Below are 19,831 nucleotides of genomic sequence, written 5' to 3'. Positions count from 1 at the left end.
CCCCAGCCCTGGTTACCACCATTTCAGATTCCACATATCCATGAGGTCATGCAACATTTGAATTGCTGTGCTAGCTTATTTTACTTAGCATATGTCTTCCAGGTTCATCCATGCTCTCAGAAATGACAGGATTTTCCTCTCTCGTTTTTAAGGTTAGATAGTGTTCAATTGTGTATACATACCACATTTCCATTATCCATTCATCCATTGATGGACACTTAAATTGATTCCATACCTTGCTTGTTGTGAATAATGTTGCAGTGGATATGGCAGAGTGGGTATCTCTTGGATACACTGAGTTTAGTTCCTTTGGTAGACTCAGAAGTGGAATTGCTGGATCATATGGTTATTCTAATTTTAACTTTTTTTTTTTTGGTACCAGGGATCGAACTCGGGACCTTGCGCTTGCGAGGCAGGCTGCGGAACCACTGAGCTAAATCCCTGGTTCTAATTTTAACTTTTAAAGGAACCTCCATAGAGTTCTCCATAATGGCTATATCAGTTTACATTTCCACCAACAATGTACAAGGTTTTTATTTTTTCCACGTTTGACATTTGTTGTCATCAGTCTTTTTGATGACGGCTATTCTTGTAGATGTGAGGTGACGTCTCATGTGATTTCTATTTGCATTTCCCTAATGATTAGCAATGCTAAGCATTCTTCATATATCTGTCAGCCATTTAAATATCTTCTATTGAGAAATGTCTATCTAGGTCCCTTGGTCATTTTTGTTTTCCTGCTCTTGAGTTTTTTGAGTTCCTTATATATTTTGAATACTAATCCCTTATTGGATATGTGTCTGGTAAGTATTTTCACTCAGTCTGCAGGTTGTGTCTTCATGCTACTGTTTCCTTTACTGTTAGTAAGCTTTTTAGTTTGATGCAATGCCATTTGCCTATTTTTTCATTGTTGCCTGTGTTTTTGGGGTCAAATTAAAAAAAAAACATTACCTAGACAAATGTCATGTACTTTTTCCCCCTATTTTTTTATATTTTTATAATTTCACGTCTTATATTTGAGTCTTTAATCAGTTTTGAGTTAATTTTTATATATGGTCTGAAAAAAGAATCCAATTCTTTCTTCTGCATGTGAATACCTAGTTTTCTCAACATCGTTTGCTGGAAGAAATACCCTTCAATAGGGTATCTTGGAAGAGACTATCCTTTAACTGAGTATCTTTGAAGATGTCCTTTTGAAAAGAATTTTGTCAAATTCTTTTTCTACATCTAATGAGATGATCACGAGGTCTTAAAGTTTTAAATATTTTATTTTGTGGTGCTGGGGATTGAATCCAGACCTATCACACTGAGCTACATCCCAAACCCTGTTTTCATTTTTTTTGTTGAGACAAGGTTTTGCTACTTTGCTAGGTTTCCTGGGCTGGGCTAGAACTTGCCATCCTCTTGCCACTTAAAAGTGCTGGAATTATGGGCATGGACTATCATGCCCAGCTATATCATACTTATTGATTTGCATATAATGAACCATCCATGCATCTCAGGGATAAATTTCATTTGATCCTAATGAATGGTCCTTTTAATGGGTATTGAATTTGGTTTGCTGATATTTTGTTGAGGATTTTTGCATTTATGTTCATCAATAATATTGGCTAAATCTTTCTCTCTCTCTCTCTCTCTCTCTCTCTCTCTCTCTCTCTCTCTCTCTCTGTCTGTCTCTCCCCCTCCCTCCTTCCCTCCCTCCCTCTGACCCTTCTTTATTTTTGTAATGTCCTTGTCTAGCTTTGGAGTCAGATTGTGCTGGCCTTATAAGTGGAGATTGGAAGTATTCTTTCCACTTCAAATTGTTGGAAAAGTTTGAGATTGATATTAATTCTTCATATGTTTAGTACAATTCAGTCATGAAGTTATCAGATCATGGGCTAGTGTATTACTGATTTAATCTCCTTAGTCATTATGGTGTTCAGACTTTCTATTTCTTCATGACTCAGTCTTGGTAGATTTTTATGTAACTAGGAATTTGTCTGTTTCATCTAGACTACCCAATTTGCGGACAGTATAATTGTTTATCTCTTATGCTTTGTATTCCTTTGGTATGGTTTATCTCATCTTTAATTTATGATTTTATTTTATTTGAGTCTTTTCTTTTTCTTAGTCAAGCTAAATGTTGATCAATTTTGTGTATATTTTTAAAAAAAAAAAACCAACTCAGTATTGTTACTCTTTTATATTATTTTTATACTTTCCACTTCATTTATTTCCACTTTGATTTTCTTTATTTCCTTCCTTTTGCTAACTTTGGGCTCAGTTTCTTCTTTTTGTACCTTGAGGACTAATGTTTTTTAATTTGGTATTCTTAATTTTTTTCTGATGTGATCATTTATTACAGTACACATTCTCTTAGAACTGTTTTTTTTGTATCCTAGAAGTTTTAGTGTACAGTAACACCTCGGTTCATGAAAGCTTCTGTCTGCAAACAATTTAGTATGCAAAAAAAAGCGTTTGGTAAAATTTTGCTTCCATTCATAAACTCCACATCAGGTGACAAATACAACCATGGCCTTCTTCCCCACACAGACACAAACATAGCCATCTTCTGTTCAATCATAAAACAAATTAAATTTGTAAACCAAAGTACCACTGTATTTTCTTTCATTTTCATTTGTCTCTAGGTATTTTTTAAATTTCTTTTTTCATCTGTTCATTGATCTGTGTTGGTTGTTCCACAGCGTGTTGTTTAATTTTCATCTACTTAAGACTTTTCTAATATTTCTCTTGTCATTGATTTCTAGTTTTATGTAATTGTGATTAGAAAAGATACTTGATATGAAGTTAGTCATCTTAGATGTTCTTAAAGCTCCTTTTGTCTACTAATGTGTGATCTGCCCTGAAGAATGTTCCCTGTGCCCTTGAGAAGAATATGTATTCTATTGCTCTTGGATAGAATGTCCTGTACATATCTTTTAGGTTCATCTGGTCTAAGTTGATGTTCAGGTCCGATATTTCCTTATCTCTCTTTGTAATCTATCCATTGTTGAAAGCAGGGTATTAAAACCCCTTGTTATTACTGTATTACCATCTTTCTCTTTCTTCCGATCTTCTAATATTTGTTTATATATTTAGGTGCTTAGAATTGAATGCATATGTATTTACAGTTGTATCTTCTTGATGAATTGACCCCTTTATCACATACAATGTTCTTTTTTGTCTATTTTTACAGTGTTTAAATTCAAGACTATTTTGATCCTTTGGTCTTTATTTGTGTGGAATATCTTTTTCTATCCTTTTGCTTTAATCTATATCTGTCCTTAAAAATAAGGTGACTGTCTTACAGTAGCATATACAGTAGCATACTTTTATTCATTCAGTCATTCTATTTTTAATGGAGAATTTAATGAATTTACATTTAAGGTAATTATTGATAGGTAAGGATTTACTACTGTCATTACGTTAATTGTTGGTTGTTTTGTAGATACTTTCTTTCTTCCTTCCTTTATGGCTTGATGGTTTTCTTTAATGGTATTCTTTGAACCATTTCTATTTTTGTTTTGTGCTTCTGCTAAAGATTTTCCCTTGTGGTTATCTCAAGATTTACATAGAACGTCCTATACTTTGTTTATTTCATGCTGATAACTTTGCTTGCAAACAACAACTCTACACTTAATTTTCCCACATTTTATGTTTTTGATGCCACGATATATATTACTTTAAAATGTGTATCTTTTGACAATTTATTTCAACTGCAGCTGTTATTAATTGTTAATCTTTGAACTGTTGTAGTAGTGATGAATTTGCTCTACAAAACATCATTGCAGCCCTAGAATATTCTGAGTCTGGATCTATTTTACTTATTCCATTAAGTTTTGTGCTTTTATATATTCTATGTTATTTAACTAGAAGCCTTTTCTTTTGGCTTAAAGAACTACCTTTAACAATTCCTGCAAGGTAAGTCTAGTCAGATTTTGTTTGTCAAAATATATTTTTATTTCTTCCTCATTTCTGAAAAGCAGCTTTGCTAGGTAAAGTACTCTTAATTGTTTTTTTTTTTTCAGTTTGAATATATTATCCCACTCCCTCCTGGCTTACAAAATTTCTGCTGAGAAATCCACTTATATCACTACTGCTTGGTATATCTCCTGATACACCAATATCTCTTTTTATATATATATATATATATATATATATATATATATTTACATAAAACAGTAAAATGTTTATTTCTTAGAAAAAAAGTGAGGAAGAGGGATTCAAAATGATTGCGATCACATATCCATCTTCATCTGAGCAAAGCCAATATTGAAAACTTAATTCTTGATTAAGGTACTTATTAGATGGAACAACCTGCTGCTCGCTCCTATGTCACTTCCAGAAGTCAAGTCACACCATGCTTTAATTGATAATAGCTCCTCAACTTCCTCAGAGCAGAGAAACAAGGCTGGCCAAAGCAACCATCCCATTTCCAAAGCTCAAAAATGCCAGCGACAAACAAGGCCCAGGCTGTATCTGGATGGCTTGAGAGAGATATGGAAGAAAGAGAGAGGGAAAGAAATGCTTGACTTAGAAGCAGAACTGGTCTAGAATAAAGTTTGATATCTGAGTTCACCACTACCTCCTCATGTAGAAAAGAGGTTGAAGAGCATCTGTAAAACCAACAGTATCTTCAAGGTGAAATTGCAGAATTTTGCTGCATACCTGGACACAAGAGAAGTGAAAAGTTGCAACAAGTTTTATTTATTTATTTATTTATTTATTTATTTATTTATTTATTACTTAAATTCTTGTATTGGTACATTTTAGGTATACAACACATTTACATTTCTCATTGGGAACTTGTACCTTTACATGATGCATCTTGGTTCTTATTTTTTCCCCATTCCCAGCCCTCCCTTCAACCCCTCCACCCTTCCCTATTTATAAAGACTTTGTTCCCATTTTTTCCATTTCTTATAATTTTTCCTTTCCCTTCTTTCCTTTCCCCTGCTCTTCCCACTACCCCTACCCCTTTGAACCTTTTCTTCCTATTTCAGATTATCAATTATCTATTTTAACCATTGGTTCATTTTAGGTATACAATATAATGACATTCATCATTGGAAATTTGCACCTTTACATAATCTCTCTTGGTTCTTATTTTTCACCCTTGCCCTGGCAACAAATTGATAACAGTTTTTTGTTTGTTTTTAGCAATATTCCTTTGAAAGTTCATTAAGAAACACTGTAATTTATTTATTTATTTTTGATACCGGGGATTGAACTTGGGACCTTGAGGTTGTGAGGCAGGCAACAGAACCACTGAGCTAAATCCCCGGCCCCAGAAACACTGTAATTTAATGGGGCATATGATATGGAACGATCTTCTTTTGCTATCGTGCTGTTCATTGAAGAGAACCAACCTTTGCAAAGATTCAACTGGGGTGTAACCTATTTACACAATAGTAGCTCCTGGTCTGAGTGAGAGAATTGGTGCTATGTGATATCCTCTTCTTCCGAACAGTAATCCCAACCCTTTGCAATTTTTTCATCCAGAATTCTGAAGAATTCTTGTTGGCTTTCAGAAATGTGCATGTTTGCTCTGGGTTGATGAACTAACCCAGGAATCTCTTTCTTAGCTTTAAGCCTTACGTTTGAGCTGGCACTTTTTTCCCCAAGTTTTCTTGGTTCTTGACCGCTATTTTCTGCCATTCTTGGGTCCCATTTTTCATGTATTTGACCTCTTCCACTGGTTTGATCCTGTACTCACGGCCAAACACATCTCCGTTCTGGTGGTTTTTCCCTTTCTGGGCTTCCTCTTCATTTTGAACAGTGGCAACATGCTTGGCGGAGGCACAGCCCATGGTCTCATTCAGTCAGCTTCAGTTGGGCTGAGCTTCAAATCATCTCTATAGACACCGGGACATTGTTTGCTTCTTTAAACCCAAAGAAAATGCACCTTGCTGTGGAGTCAGTCAAAAGGTGTGCGCCTTGGGCACTCGCGGGGGGCCGGATGTGGCGAGCCCCCCCCCCCCCTTGTTCTCACCTCTGCTTTTCCTCCCTCCTGCTCCTCTTCCTCCTGCTCCCCATAGGGTCCGGGGCTCCCCCTCCCTGCGTCTCGGAGTCCCAGCCCAAAGCTTCTGATGTATCTTCTTATCTCTTGCTACTGTCTGATTTTTTACTTTGTCTTTGATATTTGGTAGTTTGATTATTATATGCACTGCTGAACCCCCATTTTGTTGGAGGCTATCTTTCCTCTAGTAAAAGGATTTGGCCCCTTTGTCAATGATAATGTGGCTGAGTGTGTGTGGAGTTCTTTCTGCATTCTCTATTCTTCCATTGATCCAGATTTCTGTTTATTTATTTATTTATTTTGATTGTTTTGTTTAGTTTTGCCAACATCATGCTGTTTCACTGTAGCTTTGTAGTATAACTTGAAGTCTGGGATTGTGATACCCTCTGCCTCTCCCATGTTGCCCAGAAATGCTCTTGTTATTCTACATCTCTTCTGGTTCCATATAAATTTTAGGATTGCCTTCTGTAGTTCTGTAAGGAATGTTATTGGTATTTTGATTTGTATTGCACTAAATCTGCATAATTGTTTTGGGAGTATGGCCATTTTGACTATATTGGTTCTGCCTATCAAGGAGCAAGGGATATCTACCCATTTTCTGGTGCCCTCTTCAATCTTTCTTTTTCAGAGTACTATAATTTTCACTGTAGAGGTCTTTCACTTCCTTGGTTAGGTTAATTCCTAAATATTTCATTTTTCTTGATGCTATTGTGAAAGGTGTTATTTCCCTAATTCTCTCTCAGTGAGTTTGTTATTGGTGTACAGGAATATTAGTGATTTTTGAGGGTTGACTTTGTATCCTGCTGCACTACTGAATTTGGTTATTAATTCTAGGAGGGTTTTGGTGGAGTTTTTGGGGTCTCTTATGTAGAGGACCATGTCATCATGAAATAATGATAGTATAACTACTTTCTTTCCCTTTCATGTCCCTGTTACTTTTTTCTTTTGTCTAATTGGTCTTATTCTATTGTATTTTGTTGAAGATTTTACATCTTTATTCATAAGAGATATCAATCTGTATTTTTTTCTTGTGTTGTTCTTGTCTGGTTTTAGCATCAGAGTAACATTGCCCTCCTAGAATAAGTTGAAAACTGTTTCTGAGCCTTCTATTTTTGGAAGAGTTTGTGAAAGATTAGTATTAATTCTTCTTTAAGTATTTGGTGCATTCACCAGTAAATTTGTCTGGTCCAAGGATTTTCTTTGTGAGGAGGTATTTGATTACTTATTGAATCTCTGCTTGTTGGAGATCTTAGGTTTTATATTTCCCTCTCAACTAGTTTTGATAGTTTGCATCCAATTTGTTCATTTCAGTCAGATTATTTAATTTGTTAGCATAAAATTGCTTTTGGAGTGTTTAATTTCTCCTTCATTTTTAAGGATAATTTTTTGTAGAATTTTTGAGACAGGGTCTCACTATATAGCCCAGGCTGGCCTTGAACTTATGGTGATCCTCTTGCCTCAGCCTCCTGAGTGCTAAGGTTACAGGTGTGCATCACCATGCCTGGCCTGAAGAATAATTTTGATGGATATAGAATTCTCAGCTCTAAGTTGTTGTCTTACTGGACTTAGACTATGTCCTTTTGCTGTCTTCTGCCCTCTGTGACTTCTGATAAAAAATCAGTGGCTAATTTTATTGAGAATTGTTTGTATACCAGGAGTCATTTTATGCTTGCTGTTTTCAAAATTCTTCCTCTCTGTCTTTTAACAGTTTCATTATGAGGTGCTTATGAATTGCTCTTTTTTTGAGTTGATTCTATTTGGATTTTGCTGTTTCTTAGGTGCAGATTACTGTTTTTCATCACACTTAAGAAGTTTTTTTGTCCATAAGTTCCTCAAGTATTGTATTTTGTCCCTCCTCTCCTCTCCTCTCCTCTGCTGGTTTCTCCTCTCAAGACTGCCAGTGTGCATACTTCGGTACTCCTGTTGATGCCCCACAGGTCTCTGTGGCTATATTCGTTCTTCATTTTTTTCTTTCTATTCCTCAGATGAAGTAATGTTAACTGATTGATCTTTAAGTTTGCTGACTTTTCTTCAGCCTTCTCAAATTTTGTTTTTGGAAATTTCAGTTAGTATTCTTTATTATTTGCATATCTAGATGTATGATGTTTTACCATATGTATGAGTAAATGGAAAGAAATGGTGTTATTACATAGCAAAAATCCTAATAAGATTTTAAAAATTATTTTTTGATTGACACATAATGTTTATAGATATTTATGAAGTACAGTGTGATATTTTGATTAATGTATACCCAGAATAATGATCAACTCAGGGTAATAAACAGATCCGTCATTTTAAGCTTTTGTAATTTCTTTATGGTGAGTATATTTAAAATCCTTTTTTTCTAGCTATTTTGAGCTATGAAATTCATTATTTTAAACTTTTTTTATTCTTCTATAAAGCAGCAGAACTTAATCTTCCTATCTAACTATAACATTATACCTACTGACCAATCTTTCCCCATTACTTCTTCATTCCACTGCTTTCTTCAGTGTCTGGTAACCACTGTTCTACTCTCAAACCCCATGAGGTCACCTTTTTAGATTCCACACAAGAGTCGGATTATACAGTGTTTGTCTTTCTGTGTCTTGTTTGATTAACTTAATGAATTCCAAACTACCAGATTTTATGCTTTTTATGTCTGAATAATATTTCTTTGTGTTTATATATACTGGGTTTTCTTTATGCGTCCACTGGTGGGTATTTAAGCTGGTTCTTTATCCTGCCTATTGTGAACAGTGTTACAGAGAAGTGTAGGTATCTCTTTGATATTCTAATTTCATTTCCTTTGATATATACCCACAGGCAGATTGGTAGATCATATAGTAGTTTCATTTTTAGATTTTTTTGAGGAACCTCCATACTGTCCTCCATAATGGCTAATTAACATTCCTACCAACAGTTTATAAGAGATCCTTTTTTCCTGTGTTCTTGCTTACATTTCTTATTTCTTGTCTTTGTGCTTTTAATTTTATATTTGGATCAGCTTTAATAATTTCTGTCTGTTAATTAATATTCTTTATTTAGCGAAAAGACATTGTCAGACTTCTTTTGGTTGTTTAGATATAGTTTTATGTGACTTGTAAATATTTTTTTAAATATATAAAATTGTTGACTTAAAATCATTGTTTTAAGTTCAATGTCCAGGCTTCCTCAAAAATTGTTCTCTAGATGACCTTTTTTTCCTGCGCATATCTTAGAATTTTTTGTTGAAAGTTGGAGAATATAATGTAATATGATATGATATAATATAAATATAATATAATATGGCAACTCTGTCAGTCAGACTTCTTTCTTTCCCAAGAGTCATAGTTCTTGCAGCTTGCTGTAGTTTTTTGCTATTTTAGTGACTTTTCTGTCCTGAATCGGTACAGTCTGCATTTTCTGTTGTGTGTGGTCACTGAAGTCTGTCCTTAGCTAATTTAGTGACCTGATAATTGTCCTCAAATAACTGGAATCAACAAATCTCAGTCTTTGCTAAGGAGTCCTGTGAATGTGGATGCCTCTAACACTCAGGCAGGTAATTGGCAATTCTGTGTTCCTTCACTTTCTGCTTGTGCGGTGCCTCGCGGTTGGCTTGAAGAAAGAGCTCAAGCCCCTAAGTGCTCCCTCTGTGAATGCCTCATTCTTTCACCCCTGCTTGTCCTTTTTAGCCTTATGGTTAGTATATTGTTTGCTCCCATTCTTATGTACCACTTCAGATAGCTGCAAAGTTAAAGCATTTACTTGTAAATTGTTTTCAACAAACATTCCCTGGGGAGACTTTTCACAGTGAGCAAGCTTGAAGTCAGGTCCAACAAAAAACCTTCATACAGATCAAATATTGACGATTTCAAGGAACAAGGCTTTGAAAGAGCTCCAGTTCTGTTTTCTTTCCTCTTGTGTCTGCCAGGCTACCCTGAGAGTGGGGCTATGATTTTTGAGTCACTGCTGAATGCAGAGGAGAACATGGGAATAAAGCAAGCTAAAATGCTGTGAAGTTTTCTTTTGGTAATGAGATTCTGCCAGTGTTCATGAATAAATGCCCAAGTTGGGTGCAAGTTCTTGGTTAATTTTCAGATTTCTGAAAAAGTTGACTCATATTTTTTTGTTAGAATTCCCACTCTTTTCATGGAAGAAAGAATTTTTGGAGGTTCCTACTCTCTAACCATGGTTGCTGACATCCTCCAGGTAATAGATTTTAATTAGAAAAATGAGGATAGGAAAAGAGATGAAAGGTTCCAAGTAGGATTTTATATTAATTCCTTTACTGGGGATTGAACCCAGAGCCTTCATTTTGAGCTACATCCCTGGCCCTTTTAAATGTTTTAAATTTTAAAAAATTTTGAGACAGGGTCTTGCTAAGTCACTGGGTCCATACTTACAATCCTCCTGCCTCAGCGTCTCAAAATGCTGGGATTATAGGTATGTGCTACCATATCTGGCTGGAATTTAATTTTTTAATAGAGAAGAAATATTTGAGAAAAGCCTGAAGGTGGTTACATTATGAGCCAAGCAGCTGCCCCTGGGAGAATGGTTAGAACACAGTGCCAAGAGGCCTATCTGGGAGGCCAGAGTGACAACTGAGAAGCCAATAAACCCCATGGCTCTTCCTTCTCACCCCTAATTTAGGTATTGGCACCTTGTGGGCACCTGTGGAACATGTGGACCTGGAGGTGAGATGGAATCACAAGAGTTCACCAATGCAAGCTTGGATACAAAAGCCCCAGAGTCTCTGCAGGAAGCTTAGGGAAGGAAGGCTTCCTGAAGGTGGTGAGGGTATAATCCTGAGGGTCATTCTCCACTTCATAGGAGGATTTACAGCACCTACAGCAGTTTTTGTGTTATTGTGACTTCTGGTGTAGACAGCTGAAATACTCCCCCTGTGACTTAATTTTGAAGAACTTTAGAATGATCCAATCTCTTGTCCTCTTGCAGGCATCTGGGATCTTGAAGGCTCCCCCAACAGGTCATGATGTTTATCCTCTTGCCTCCTTATGCCTGTATTCCAAGCATTCTTAATTTTCTATACACACCCTGGTTGAAGGACAGGGCAGGGCAATAAGCTAATACTACTCAACAAGGGCCTCCAGAAAAGTTCACAGTGGTTGGAGCTGAGTAGGTTAAGAGAAGTCAGGATCAAGGGAATAGTAGAGCAGGAGCTGTGGCCTAGCAAGTCAGACTTGGAGAAGGCCATATAGTAGGGCAGGATAAGATTTAGGCTTGAAATTAGGTCTTCTGGCTTTCAAAAATGTGCCTTCTTTGCCCTACCAGGATAATCTTCAAAGATGAATTTATTTCAAGAAATAATTAAGCCCAAAGCTGCAAGCTTCCCAAGGTTTCAAATACGCAACTACATCACAGGGTTCAGTTCTTAAGGACAATGTAGGTTAAATTTTCCCTCGGAAGTTGTGCAGCTGCTGTTGGGTTGGACAGGTGGAGAAAATGTTACCATCGACCTGCAGACCTAACAGCCAGGCTTTTGCTGGTACAGGTGGTGGCTTCTCTCCTTCTCAACCCTCCTCCTTGCCCTCCTCTTCCCCCTCTGCTTTCTCTTTCTTCTTCTCTTGGTTGAGGTCTGTTCCTTGGGAGGACAGGATGAAGGGTCCTTTTGCCCCTATATCAGATTAATTTGCCTCTTTCATCAGAGCAACACTCTCTGTAGAAGATGCTTTCAGGAAAGAAAGAATTCTCTTTTCTTTGGCATTGAATAGACAAATAATATTGCTTCATGTGTGTACTTAATTCATACTTGATAGGAATGGGAGAAAAAATAGGGAGAGAGGGAGAAGAAACAATGTAGAAAGTGAACAATTCCACTTGTGACCTCACTTAGTGTGGTCACAGTGTGCAGGGGTGATATGAAAGCCTCCCATGGCCTCCTTCTGTCTGATTCAGAACAGCTCACTTACTGTATGAGGCCCTGACTGAGCCACAGGTGACTCTTACATTTGACTCTGTTTTCTGTACAAAGGGACTTCTAGGTATAGACCAACATCCAAAACCAACATTCAGAGGCTTCACTGAAGAAGCAGAATTTATCCCAACATTTGTTAGAAGTTTTCCAAGGTCATTTTGATAGCAAGTTTTACCTCCTGTGATGACTTTAGCATCTAACTGCCATATAAAACATAATAGCTCCATGGAAATTGCCCAAGTCAGCTTTGGCCCATGTCCTTTGTCTTATTATCTATGCAGAACGAGAAAGAACCTATACCACATGTAAAACATTTTAGAGGCTAATTTACTGAGACCCTTTACCTCTCTAGTTCTCCTTTGTCTTTTTCCCCCTTTGCTAAGAGGCAAATAGAACTATTTGCATGCACAAATGGTTGCCAGTTGATAGCATTACTTAAATTTAACTTTTTTGGGTCATTAATCCTACAAATATGGCTATTCTTCGATGGCTGCGATTACCAATTTGCTACTTGTCATAATAGTCATTAGAAGCAGAAAATATTGTCAAATGATTTACAGGGAAAGAATCTGGGAACTTTAATGTTTTCCTCCACTCCTGTAGGATGAAGGGCAGTTTGAGCCCAGGGGTCTGACACGACTTAGGGTTGATCAGGGCCTTTTGTATATGTGGGAGAGAAGGGGGTCAAATGACTGGCAGTGAACACTTAAGGGGGATTGAACACATTTTAAAATTTATTTTAAAGGCAATGCTTCTTTGTATGTAGAATACAAGGGTTAGATGAGATCAGTATTCCACACTCCTAGGGCAGAGAAGGTGAGCCAATCCCAGCACCCAGGAAAAATCTCTCCCCACCATTCCACACTCCTAGGGCAGAGAAGGTGAGCCACACGGGCACCAGAAGCACCCCCCCCCCCGCCCCCTGTGGAAATGAGAAGACATGTAAACAAGCCTCAAAAACAGACTTGCAGATCACCTACAGCAACCCCAAAGGGAAATGAGATGGAATAATCTGATACTAAACCACCTGGACTCCCTGAACTGGCAACAAAAGAGAATCTGGAAAAAAATGAAATCAGAAATAATTTCTCAGATAACAGCAAAGATTGTGCCCATAGTGCAAGACATGATTAATCTAGAGAGGACACAGATTAAAAAAAATAGAGGCTCTGAGGAACATGATGGAATCCCAACATAGGAAACAAATGGAATCCATAAAACAAATGCAAACAGATTTCCAGGAGATTAAAAACTCCATCAAAAGTCTGCACAGCAGAATGAACCAATGTGAAGATAGAATTTCAGATATAGAAGATAAGATTGCAATTAGTGACCAGGAAAAGAAAAATTGTTTTAAAATTGTAAGGGACCATGAGAAAGCAATCCAGCAGCTGCTAGATGATGCAAAGAAGAATAACATAAGACTGATTGGAGTCAATGAAGAAACAGGAGAGTGTGGAGATGACATAAAAAAGCTGTTCACAGAAGTGATGGCAGAAAACTTCCCAAGCAGGGGAAAAGAACTTGACATACAGATAAGTGAGGCATATAGGACTCCAACTAGCCTTGATCAAAAAAACTCTACACATAGGCATATAATAGTTAGGATTCCAGAAACCCAACAGAAGGACAAAGTTCTACAGGAAGTGAGAGAAAAGAAACAAGTCACATACAAAGGAAAGCCCATCAGAATCACAGCAGACTTCTCAACACAAACCCTCAAGGCAAGAAGAGCTTGGAGTGATGTATTTCAAACCCTAAAGGAACACAGCCTCCAATGCAGATTGATGTACCCTGCAAAACTATCTTTCAAAATGGATGGAGAAATAAGATACTTTCATGATAAAGAGCACCTTAGGAACTTCATGAATACCAAACCAGCACTCCAAAAAATTTTAGACAATATCCTAGGAAAAGACAATGAGGATCACAACCCCAGGAAACCCAGCAGAATGAATGCATTGGGTGTGATAAATTAAATGCAAACAGGGAGAATCCAACAAAAAGAAAAAGTCATGACCAGGCTTTTAAAACTTTTAACTTCATTTCCCTAATGAGTGTATAATTCAATCTTGTTATTGTTCATGATTAGTATTTTTCTGATTCTAGTGTTGCACATCTTTCCTTGTGCTATACTAGCTATTTAATCAACTTCTTGTGTCTACTTTTTAATTGGTTGTCTATTATTGAGCTGTAAGAGTTCTTTATATATTCTGGTCATAGGTTATATGCATTGTAAATATGGTCTGTTTAAGGACTACTTTTCATTTTAATGATGTCATTTAAAGTTCTAAATTTTGATAGAATCTCATTTATCAATTTTTCTTCTTTTATACATCATGTTTTTTGTATCCTAGGAAGTTCTTGCCTACCCTGAATTCATAAACAGTTTCCCTTATAATTTCTTCTTAAAGTTTTATAGTTTTAGTCTTTCATATTTAAGTTCATAGATCCCTTCAAGTTTTTTTTATGTATGGAAGTAAAGGGTCGAGGTTAATATTTTATATATGGATACCAGGTGTTCTAGTGCCATTTGCTGAAAACACTATCTCTTCCTCAGCTCTTGAATTGAGTTTATATTCTATAAAATGTTAATGTTAAATAATCTTTCAAAACTCAGTGGACCGTACATGTGTGGTCCTATTTCTAGATTCTCTGTTTTATTCCAATGATCTATATGTCTTTCCTTACACCAACACTGCCTTGATTACTGTAGCTTTAGAAGAAGTCTTAAAATTAGGTACTAAACATCTTCCAACACTGCTTTTGTTGTTATTTATTTTTAAAACTTTTCTAGTTTCTTTGTACTCCTACATAACTTTTAAATCTCAATATTCAATTCTTCATTTATAGCAAGTATACACAGACCTGAATTTTTATATATATCTTATGTTTTCTAATCCTGCTAAATTCAAATGTAAGTTCTTGGGGCTCCTAGAGATTTCTTAGTATTTTCTCTGTAGATGATCATTTCATCTACATATAAAGATTTTGCTTCTACCTTGCCAATCCTATCCTAATGGTGTCACTTTATTGCCAGACTATTTTGGTCTGGGCCTGTGTTTCAAAGTTTAATGGACAGATGAAGAGTAAGTATATCTGGCCTTATTCCCCACCTATGGAGAAAACATTATATCTTCTCCATTCATATAAGGCATTCTCTCTGGAAGTATGGAGTACATGTCTTTAATCTTTTGAGAAGGTTCTGTTCTCGTTCTAGTCTCCTGATAGCTTTTACCATGAACAGCTGTAGAATTTAGTCCAATACTTTTTCTCCAACTACTGACAGGATCATATGGCTTTTTCCTTTCCTCTGTTAAAATGATGACTTTTGGGGGTGGATCTTCCAATGCTGAACCAACACTGCCATCCCTATAACAAAACCACTTTCTACATACTGCCAGATCTGACTTCTAATAGATTGTTTTGTTAAACAAATTTCTATCTATGTTCATACATTTTTCTTCTATTATCTTTATCCAGTTTTGGGATTAGCACAATGTTGAGTTCCTAAAATGAGGGAAGAAGTGTTCCTTTTTTTTCTGCTTAAATGTTTAATATAATTTATCAGTTAAAATATATACGAGCCTGTTGTTGTCATATAGGTAGGTTTTTGAGCTAGGAATATACTTTCTTTAATAGGTGCTATTTAAATTTTATATTTCCTCCAGAGTTAGTTTCATTAATTTGTCTTCCAAGGTACTTCTTAGAAGTTGTCAAATTTATTTCAAAACAGATTTTTGAAATATGCTTCCTATATCCTTTTAAATTCTGTAAAATCTGTGGTAATGTCTCCTAAATCTTGATATTGTAATTTTAAAAATGTATAATCGATATTGTGTAATAGGATGTAAAGGTCTAAAGGAGCACGGTAAGTGGGAGAGGTAGGGGAAAGGAAAGAAGGGAAAAGGAAAAATATGAGAAAAAGAAAAAAATGGAAACAAAATCTTTGCAAATAGGGAAGGGTGGAGGGGTTGAAGGGAGGGTGGGGGAAGGGGAAAAAAATAAGAACCAAGATACTCATGTAATGGTACAAGTTCCCAGTGATGTATGTAAATGTATTTTATACCTAAAATGTACCAATAAACTTAATGGGGGGAAAATGAGATCAGTGATTTCCAAATGAGGAAAACAAGAATAGGTATTGCTTGTATGTGGGTCTTAGTCACTTTCCTAGTCACTGGGACAAAATACTCTGTACCCACAACTTGAAGGACAAGAGGTTTATTTTGGCTCCCTGGTGGCTCCAGGAAAGAAATGTCATAGCAGAGGGGCATGGCGGAGGAAAGCTGCTCACATCATGGGAGCAGAGAAGCAGAGAGAAGGGAAGAGCTGGAGAGGGTGACACGCCCTTCCAGGTAATGCCCTCAGGAGCCACTTTAACCTGGCCCCACCTCCCAACAACAAGCCAGCTGTAGACCCCATAATACATCACCTCCCACAAGCTCTGCCTCTGAGCATATGAGGCTCTTGGGGCATATCCAGATCCAAATCATAACAATATATAAATCTAAATTTGCTGTAAAGCAGGTGTTCCCAACCCACAGCAATGGATAGGTACAGGTCCATGGCTTGTTAGGAATTGGGCTGTACAGCAGGAGGAGAGCAGAAAATATTGAGAGAAGCTTCATCTGTACAGTATTTACAGCTGCTCCTCTGACTTGAACTCACTTGAGCTCTGCCTCCTGTCAGATCAGCAGCAGCATTAGATTCCCATAGGAGGATGAATCCTACTGTAAACTGTGCACATGTGAGATCTAGGTTGCTAACTCCTTATGGATGGAAATCTAATGTCATAATCATAGAAATAAAATGCACAATGAATGTAATGTGCTTGAATCTTCCTGCAAACAGCCCCTCCACCCTCTCTGTGGAAAAATTATCTTCCAAGAAACTGGTCCCCTGGTGCCAAAAAGCTTGGGGACAACTGGGGACTTTCATTTATTCCAAGATTATATTTGGTGGTGAGTGATAATAATGACAATAGATGGCAAAGTAAAAAAATTCCCTTGATAGGCAGAATAAGGGAATTAAGTAGTTACCATTTGCTAAATTACATCAGTCCTCTCCTTTACCATTCTTGTCTACAATGTGAGACCCTGGTATAGATAGACCACAAAAGCTAGGGCAGGTTAGGTGTCTTGGAAGAGCAAGGTTTCCTTAGTCACCACCTCTATCTGGAGAGGATGCAGGGAAGTTGTGTGGAGAGGGCACTTGACAGGCGCTAAGACCCATGCAGGATGCACATAGGCCATGTGCCAAACAGAGATACAACCAGGATTTACTTTCCTCCCTTTGGTCACTGCGGGGAGACTGCCCTTAGATGAGCACAGCCCTGGAAATATTTGGGGAAGGTGGAAGCACATTTTTCAATTTCTGTAAGTGTTATGTTTTTTCAGAACAAGACTTTATAATTCAATCCTGGGCTATTAAAGCATTTAAATTAAACTAGTCAGTGCAGTCTATTTTACAGCTGAGAATTTTAAGACCCAGAAAGTTTAAGAAACTTGTTTAAGGTCCCAGGTTTCTTTTTTTGAGGGAGCATGGCTCTATCCCAGAACTAACTGGCTGCAAATCATACTCACTTTTACTTCCCATACTATATAGCTCTCCATAGGTCAGTTCCTTTAACCAACCTTCATAGGCAGCCAACACAAAATAGAACCCACTTTTGGGGTAACCTGTCCAATTTTTACCTTACTGTGTACAGTGGATGGATGGAGACATAGTTAAAAGGAAGGAGGGCCATGAATAGATGGCTGGAGAAATGGATTCATAAGTGGATGAAGTAGCTTTACTTTCATTATGATTTAGAAACTGTCAACAAGTGTAAAGCATTTTAGGATACCTCCCTTTTGCATTAATTCCTCTTAAAAGTTGTAATCATAATTTTATTTTATTTTTAATTGACAAGTAAGCATATTTGTAGGGTGTAATGTGATCTATTAATACATGTGGACATTGTGGAATGACTTAAACAAGCCAACTAACATGTCCATCGCCTTGCTTACATATTATTCTGTATTTAGAACATTTATGTTTAGAACTTTCAGCAATTCTGAAATATACAATATATTATTATTAACTTGCTATGGTATGCATCACTAAGATTTATTCCTGGTATATAATTGAAACTTTGTATCCTTTGACCAACATTTCCTCTTTTCTTATTCTCTCCTCTTCACTAACCAATGTTCTACTTTCTAATTCTGTGAATTTGATGATATTTTTTAGATTCCCTACATATTTGAGATATGCAGTCTTTGTCTCTTTGTGACTAGTTTATTTCACTTAGCATAATATCCTCCAGGTTTATCTATGTTTTGCAAATGATTAACTGGAATTTATACAGGAATACAAGGATGCCTTAACATATACAAATTAATAAATATAAAGGAGGTGATAAAAATATACAATGAATGTTTAAATTAAAAATTTATTGCAGTAAAAGACATGTTGCCATGAATTGCCCCCAAAATGCTCTCCCTTGCTTCAAACACAAACTTATCCATTGTTCTTGCCACTTTCTGAAGCAGTTCTGAAAGTCCTCTTTTGTGAGTGTCTTTATGAGGTATAATAAAAAAATATAGTGAATGCTGCCAAATGCCATCCAACAGAAAGATAGGCTTGTAAAATCATGATGATGTGTCCTCAATCACTTGATTCAACAGATCTGACACCGTGCAGTTTCTGACTCTTCCCCAAATTCAACACGACCTTGCCCAGCTAATTCCATAATTTTTTAATCATTCAAGCAAAAAACATATGATGAAGCCTATAAAATTTGTTTCCAGTGCTTGTTGCATAACACAAATATCCTCATACACATATCACTTTGCACATGTATAAAAGTGAACATGTGTTAAAGAAATTGCAAAAGTCTTAAGAGTGAAATTACAGAGCCAAAAGTATTAACATTTTAAATATTGATAGATATTGCCAAATAAGCCTTCCTGTCAGTCAGGCTAAATCAGCTCATGTGGTAATAAGCAACCCTAAATCTCTCTGGTTTCAAATAACAAAGGTCTATTTCTTGTTATTGCTTCATGTCCATCACAGATTTTGGGGACTCTGTCTGCATTATCCTGTGAGACCCAGTATGACAACTCAACCACAATCTGAAGCAATTATGGCCACTGTAACATGAGGACCATAGAAAGGAATGTGCTGCATCACACACCGGTTCTCAGACTTTCTGCCTAGAGATGACACCTTCCTATGTGATTGCTCAACTCCAGTGGTAGGGACAGAATAATACAGTCCTGCCAGGTGCTTGGAGGAAGAGCAAGCATCCCTAGTGACATGGAGGACACAACAATTCACCTGGCCCCCACAGCAGGTGAGGACATTAAGTCAACTGTGTCACTTCAGCATGTGTTTGTGTGTGCTTTGTATGTGTTTGTATGAATATATGTAAAATATGTCTTAAAAATTAACTTCACAGAAGTTTATCTAAATATATTTCTTCTTTCTTTGTTCAAACACAACCTTAAAATCATTCTTAATCTACAGAGATAGGTAGGTTAGACATGGTGCTCCTACAAGCTCTGCCATCTCCTCTGAATCACTCATTTCTCCTACTAATTCCACCCCTGTTCACTAAAGGAAGAGACTGGACTGTGTAGGCAACTGAGGGCACAGCTGCGAAAGGCAGATGTTTGATGCTGCCCTGAAGATATTTACCAACTAGGGATGTGGACTTTACTTGGTCGTTCTACATCCAGGCATTTGAACTTGTGTTAAAGTCTGGTCTGTCTTTTTTCTTTTGTTTCTAGAGATGATTTGTTGTTGCTGTTGCCAAAAGAAGGAAGTAAAAATATAGTTCAGAAATCCAACATGTAGCCCTCTTATTATCCCTCAATTGGTAAACATATCCCTGGATGTAAACATTCACCCAAATGGACCTGTCTCCCTCTTCAGAGATGCTGATGGGG

The 19,831-nt window shown here is 36.8% G+C and overlaps 1 long non-coding RNA gene and 1 pseudogene across 8 annotated transcripts in view; one reads left to right on the top strand and one right to left on the bottom strand.

The window, feature by feature from the left end:
- LOC110344758 (uncharacterized) overlaps positions 1–19,831 on the top strand; it is a 211,954-nt gene that overhangs the window by 168,689 nt on the left and 23,434 nt on the right. For all 8 annotated transcript variants that reach the window (XR_015443044.1, XR_015443043.1, XR_015443041.1 and 5 more), the window contains one exon: positions 18,957–19,236. This is a non-coding gene — a long non-coding RNA (uncharacterized LOC110344758). The remainder of the gene's footprint in view (positions 1–18,956; positions 19,237–19,831) is intronic.
- On the bottom strand, positions 5,400–5,796 carry LOC101708952 (uncharacterized protein C1orf21 pseudogene; annotated as a pseudogene).

Source organism: Heterocephalus glaber, unplaced genomic scaffold (assembly GCF_053883595.1).
Source record: "Heterocephalus glaber isolate CG9 unplaced genomic scaffold, H.glaber_assembly_v1.0 deba00001561, whole genome shotgun sequence".
Classification (NCBI taxonomy): domain Eukaryota; kingdom Metazoa; phylum Chordata; class Mammalia; order Rodentia; family Bathyergidae; genus Heterocephalus; species Heterocephalus glaber.
The sequence above is the reverse complement of the archived record's forward strand: the minus strand, read 5'-3'. Positions and strand labels throughout refer to the sequence as shown.